Source organism: Tympanuchus pallidicinctus, unplaced genomic scaffold (assembly GCF_026119805.1).
Source record: "Tympanuchus pallidicinctus isolate F22 unplaced genomic scaffold, pur_lepc_1.0 scaffold22, whole genome shotgun sequence".
NCBI lineage: Eukaryota > Metazoa > Chordata > Aves > Galliformes > Phasianidae > Tympanuchus > Tympanuchus pallidicinctus.
The window spans coordinates 36,084,642-36,090,641 of NW_026294739.1; positions in this window are offsets into that span (position 1 = coordinate 36,084,642).

The following is a 6,000-nucleotide window of genomic DNA, read 5'->3' on the forward strand; positions in this document are numbered from 1 at the left end:
GAGTAAACCAGCATTAAGTTTTAAATGGTGTTTCTTTAAGGAGTGAAGATCAGAAACCCATATGAATCTTGCAATGTAAAATAAAACTTTATAGTTAAACAACAGCTAGTCTACAGCAGATCGTCATGAAATGATTACAGTTAATGTAACAAACACTCACTGCCAGATACACGTTTTACATAACTCTCTTTCAACAAGGTCAAAGTAATTCTCTTACTTTATTTAAAAATTCCACTGTGGATGTCAAGATGTGCCAACAGATTGAGAAGCGGTATTTCATAACGACATAAAAATGTGAGTTTCTATTTGTTTCCATACTGAACCACAGCGAGGGCAGCACTTTTATATATGGAGTTCAAGGTATTCCTTGGAACAGGCTGTTTTCTGATGACATCATAAGAGCATGGTCACTCAGGTAACAACTTGTTACCATGGTAACTACAGCTTTTACAGATGCTGAATGCTATGAGGTTAAAACCACTATTTGGAGATTTGCTAGGTAAAAGTTTGCCAGTATGAGATGTAAGAAGCAGCAAGGAGTTCATTGCAGTTGCAAAGCATTGTGCAGTTCTTTGTCTATTATTGGGAAGCTGAGAACAATCACAAGTTCTATCTTCCAGACAAGGAGCTCCTGTAGTAATTACTCTTCTAGATATGTTCTTAAATCCCACAGCAGCAAGAAATAAACCTGAGCATTGACTTTGAGATTTGGGGGTGGCTGATAGAAAAGGACTGCTTCTCCATCTAAGAGTCCCTGAAAACACTGATGTTTGGGAATCCATATGGTCTCTGCTCTGGGGAGTATCAAAACCATAGACTGTGAAGACTGTTTGTAATTATCCAAAGATATCTTTGGAAAAAAAGCTGATTTTGATTTTGCTTTTCCCTAACTGAAAAAATTATGATATAATTATATAAAAACATTTGTTTTTGTAAGCAATTGCTATCTGTGCTCAGACTACTGTCAGATGAAACCAGCGAGTCTCAAAATCTTTTAAAACATGTTTCTGTCCCAGAACTTTTTGCAAGCAAATCTCAGAGTTTCCAGAATAACATCAAGTTTAAGAGATCAACCTGCCCATTAGCCTGTCCTCTGCAAGACACTGAACAATTTGATAACCTAAATCACAGATTTTTCAGCTGGTTTTCTCTCCAAACAATACTGAAGAGGCTTGCTGCTAACACTCCCAGTAAAATAAATCCCCTATTTTAGAAAGGGTCAAACACAGGCCACACTTAATCTATGTGGCCATTACTGGCCATCCCATAGGAATGGTTACAGCCAAATTAGAACACTTATTCCTGAGATGGTCTCAATAACAGGATACTGAGATACAACAACAAGCTTCAAGAAGCTCTCCTTTTCTGTATCTATATGAAAGTCATCCACACCAAGGCAATAAAGACAACATACTTTCCATGCAACCACCTACTTCCCCCTTCCCCCCCTCCCCACATATGTTGTACCAGGCATTTCATACTGTTCAGGATATTTCCTTTTTAGTCCAGGATAAGATTAAGACCACCGCTGGTTTTCATTTCCACACATTATTCAGCAACCCCTGCTCCTATTGGCAGAAGAGCACCTTCTTCACACAATTCTCCCCCATCATCTGTGAGAACAGAGAAGTGGAAGAGGCCAATTACCTTTTGGAGAGAAGGAAATTACTTGCTTATAATTGAGTTCTCTGAATATGGTGTCCGCTATTATGAGCCACACTCATCCTCCCACCTCCCCCTGAGAGCTGGGGTTTTATTCCTATTTAAGTTCTAATTATTATAATTAGTCTGAAAAGGATTTGGGAGTAAGGGGCTATGATATGCCATATAGACCCCTCAAGGCATCTTTTCTGTACTAACTCATTATGACCAGTTCTAAACTTTACCATTTAATCTAGTCATTCAGTACCCAAGGTCACAACAGCTGAGACCCCCTGAGCATCAATCCATAGAGACTACCACCTTCAGAGAACTACAATTAAAAGGTAAATAATTCCCCTGCTGCCTTCTCTGTGAGGCAATGCTATAAGTCAGAGAACGGGATCCAACCTCAGCCTAATTACTACTCCAGTAATTTATGGAGTTGCAATGAAAAGGTTGGCAAATATTTTTCATTAATCAAAACAGAAATGCAAAGCCAACGACAATTCATTTCAGACTGGAGTGGCAAAAGTCAGCCTTACAACACTCAAGTTACAAACTTTATCTGCATCACCCAAAGTTCAAGGAGTTCTGAAGAGCTACACTTCAAGTCAAAGCATCATTACAACATGCAGACCATTGAAACAGTATTCTTCACCATATTAAAGATGCAATTCTTTGTTTATTCCATTACAAAATTGCTGCTGAATCAATGCAGTAAAAGGTTTAAATTTTTTGAATCAGGCAGTGCATAAAAGGATTCTAATCACTCAAATCTTCTCTGAATCAAAATAAGAGCAAGTTCAAGTTCTTGGAAATATCATCACCCATATTGAAACATTCCAAGAAATTTAACAGATGCTGGTATTTTCTTGAATGACAGTAGCCTCCAGGCCTGAAAACTGTAAAGTAAATCTTGAAATTCACAGAAAAAGAGTATAAAATGGTATTAAGTAAAATAATTTGTTACAGTGCCAGCAGCTGGTTTCCAGTGCATAATGTCAATACATAGCAAAGGTGGCAGATTCAAAGACTTCTGTTGCTGAATTTCTGAAAGATAAATTAATTATATCTGCAAATCAGAAAAAATGCATATCTCTACCAACAAAATATATTGCACAATAATGTAATACTTCGTAATTATACAATACATGTCATTAATCAGAACTCAGTGGCTATATTGAATTTTCAGTGACAAGGCAGCTCTTCGATTCAGAATTTAGTAGTGGTAATAATGTACACTAATTTCTACATTAATAAACTCAAGCTCACTCATAAACAAAAATATGTTGATAAACATTTTCCTAGTTTTCTTTTTTAATGAGCAAATCACAACGTGGTGCATGTGATTATAAATATATTCTAATGCAGTGTGGCAAATTTCCATAGTTGTTTGGCAGTATGTGTTAGCGTCATCCGACAATTCCAATTCTTTGGCTTCAAGTCAGTGCATCTGCAGGAGGGCTGTATGTGTTCTCACTTTCTACAAGAACTGTAATTGCCAGTTCTTCAGACTGAAAGCAACCTGCATCCCTTCCCTGGGAGCACAAGTGTAGCAGCTTCAACACTGTCCCTAGCCATACCATATCCTCCTAACCAGTGAATGCAATTAAGCTCAATAGGTAATCTTTGCTATGAAGCAGGGTCCGCAAAATGAATTCTCTTACTCCCAGTTGACACTGGGATGACACTAGAAGCCAATATGAAGAAGTTTGCACTGTTGCTGCCTGAGATATATGTTTGCAAGTGATAAATAGTCTCCAATTTCTAATTTTGCTGGGTCAGAAAAAGCCCCCTAATTTTCCTAAATTAAATCATAGGCCACTGTTAGATTTGTAGCAAGGTACATGAAGCAATATTTCAGTTATGTCTGCTTATTCCTCTTAAGAAAATGAAATGCCATGTTGAGGGAGAGAAGGTTGAAGGACAAAGGCAAAAGAGTAGGTTATATATTGGTACCTTAATTCGGACACATTCTTGTAGTTGTTTAAGCAGCTGAGATCTTATATAAGAATTGTGGCAAGACTAAAGGTTTACTCCAGCCATCATGCTACTTACAGATTCTGAAAATCTGTTTTTACTGGTGGCCATTCAACTCTAACTGCATTTTCAGAAGCATACAGATCTCTAGGGGCATCATTTAGAAGAAAAACCTCTTTAGTTTCCACCTATTAACTGAGAAGGTTGTGTGTCATGGGCAGCTCAGGGTTTTCTAGCAGCACAGATAAAAGTTATTTTCCCCTCCTAAAGCCTGAGGAACAAAATAATACACTTTGTATTTATCGCTTGCAGTAGCAAAACTTTATGCATGAGTAAGGCAGCATAAGAGGACTCCACATTGCTGTCTTCTTCCACTCTCAACTCCCCAGAATTTGGAGTCCTTGATTCTCCCAAAACACACAGCTTTGCTCAGTCTGACCTGGCCTGTCTCTGTCCTTCCCACTCCAAAAAGCACCAAAATGTCAAGCCAGGGGGAGCTCAGGAAAGTGAAGATTCCTTTTTGTCACACAACACAGCTCTGGTGGGAAGCCAGACTCAACACAGGCTGTTTAGTCCCAGCTTCCCCAAGCACCCTGCCTGTGCCCAGCCTCTGGGCCAAACACACTGCACTTCACTGACTGAAAGCAAAAGGTTATTTCCCTCCAGAATAAGGTTGCGTGTTGCCCAATAGACACACATGATTCAAGCAGGCTATAATTATAAATTAAAAGGAAAAATTAAGGTGCCAAGTCTTTGATTTGTAATCCTGGCAGCAAACTGTCAATAACATGGCTAGCTGCATTTTTGTGTTTTCCCAAATGTGGCTTTTACAGAAGGTTTTATTTTAAATCAGAATACAAACATGGAGACAAACACTCCTACTAAAGCTTGTTTATGGTGTGTTTTTCTAGGCTTTATCCTCCCTAGTATGTAAAGGTCACCTCACCAAAACTGCACAGATTACTCCCAGGTCCATTTGTAAAGTGCTAAGAAGAATATATACTATGGAATATTGTAATGCTACTGCCTTCCTCTAACAAAGCTGTTAAATGTGATCTTAAAGACAAACACACTATTTAGTCTCCAGGATCTGATACCTAGAATAATGCGTTATAACCATAAAAAGCCACAAGTCTCCCCCAACAAACTGCTCTCAGCGTAATACATCCAACAGCTGTTAGTTCTTTGCTCATCCAACAGTTCTGAAGTTGTCTATTGCTATTGGTACCTACATCCCAGTGAAAGTACTTTCCTTTGAGCCACTCTGTTGCTACAAGTTATTAGATGACCTGAAGTCCTTGGGAGACCCAGATTAGCGAATCTAGACTTTTGCACAAGTATTTTTTTCCTGACCCTCCACCTTCTGAGAGACAGTTGCAAGAGATTTTTCTGCTGTGTTAAAAGATGTATTGATTTAAACCAATGGATTTCTGTAAACAATCACGTTTGTTCCTCACTGCAAACAGCTACTGAATCTGAACAGCAGCAAGATGCCTGCTTTCCCCTTGCAACCGTTAGTAGCTATCCTCTCCCAGAACCATGCAGCACTGATCATGCAATCTGAACTCAAGGCTACAGGACAGTATTCAGGGAGCAAAGCTCTGGCTTTGGATTTTGGATGCCCATATCTTTTACATAGGATCTTATTATCTCATCCCCTTGTTACTTACATTAATATCTATTGCAGCGCTTGAGGATGATAACACAGAGGTAACATGAAAGCCCTGTAGCAAGGAACATATGCAGAGAAGAGCATGACTGAATGGAGGTGAAAAGTTGCAAATTCTGTTTTCTGAAGGAAAGAATACACTCATGCACTTTTTCCACATTGAAATTTTTTCTCATCTAGTCACTGGAAGCTCAGCTCTGACATAAAAAATGCCTCTGCTGTACCTTTGGTCCCAATCATATTCATAATAGGCCTTCAATGCCTACCATTTGTAGTATGTTGTCAACATGAACAGATTAAATATAAATCATCCTAAACATATACATCATGGCTCAATTGTGCAATTTTTAAAACGTCTCTGAAAAAGGGGTTCTAAAAATACTGAAAATGAAATCTTGATCATAGTCAACAGCCATGGGCTATTTTCTAAACAGCAAGAAAGCAAATTTGTTACGTGCCACATGGCAGCAGAGACATTCATCCACCAAGATGCTGTTTTCCAGCGATTCCACTGCAGATAAGCAACTAATACATTTATCTGGTTGTATAAACATGAAGTGAGAAATTTGTTACCAAAAAAGCCGCAAAGCATAAAAGCAATATGAATGTTTCTTGCAAAAAGGTTTATAATCCACAGTAAATGCACTGAATGCAGAGCAAAAATGCAGCCTTTAAATCATTCGCTTGTTCAAAATGCTTGTGTATAGTAA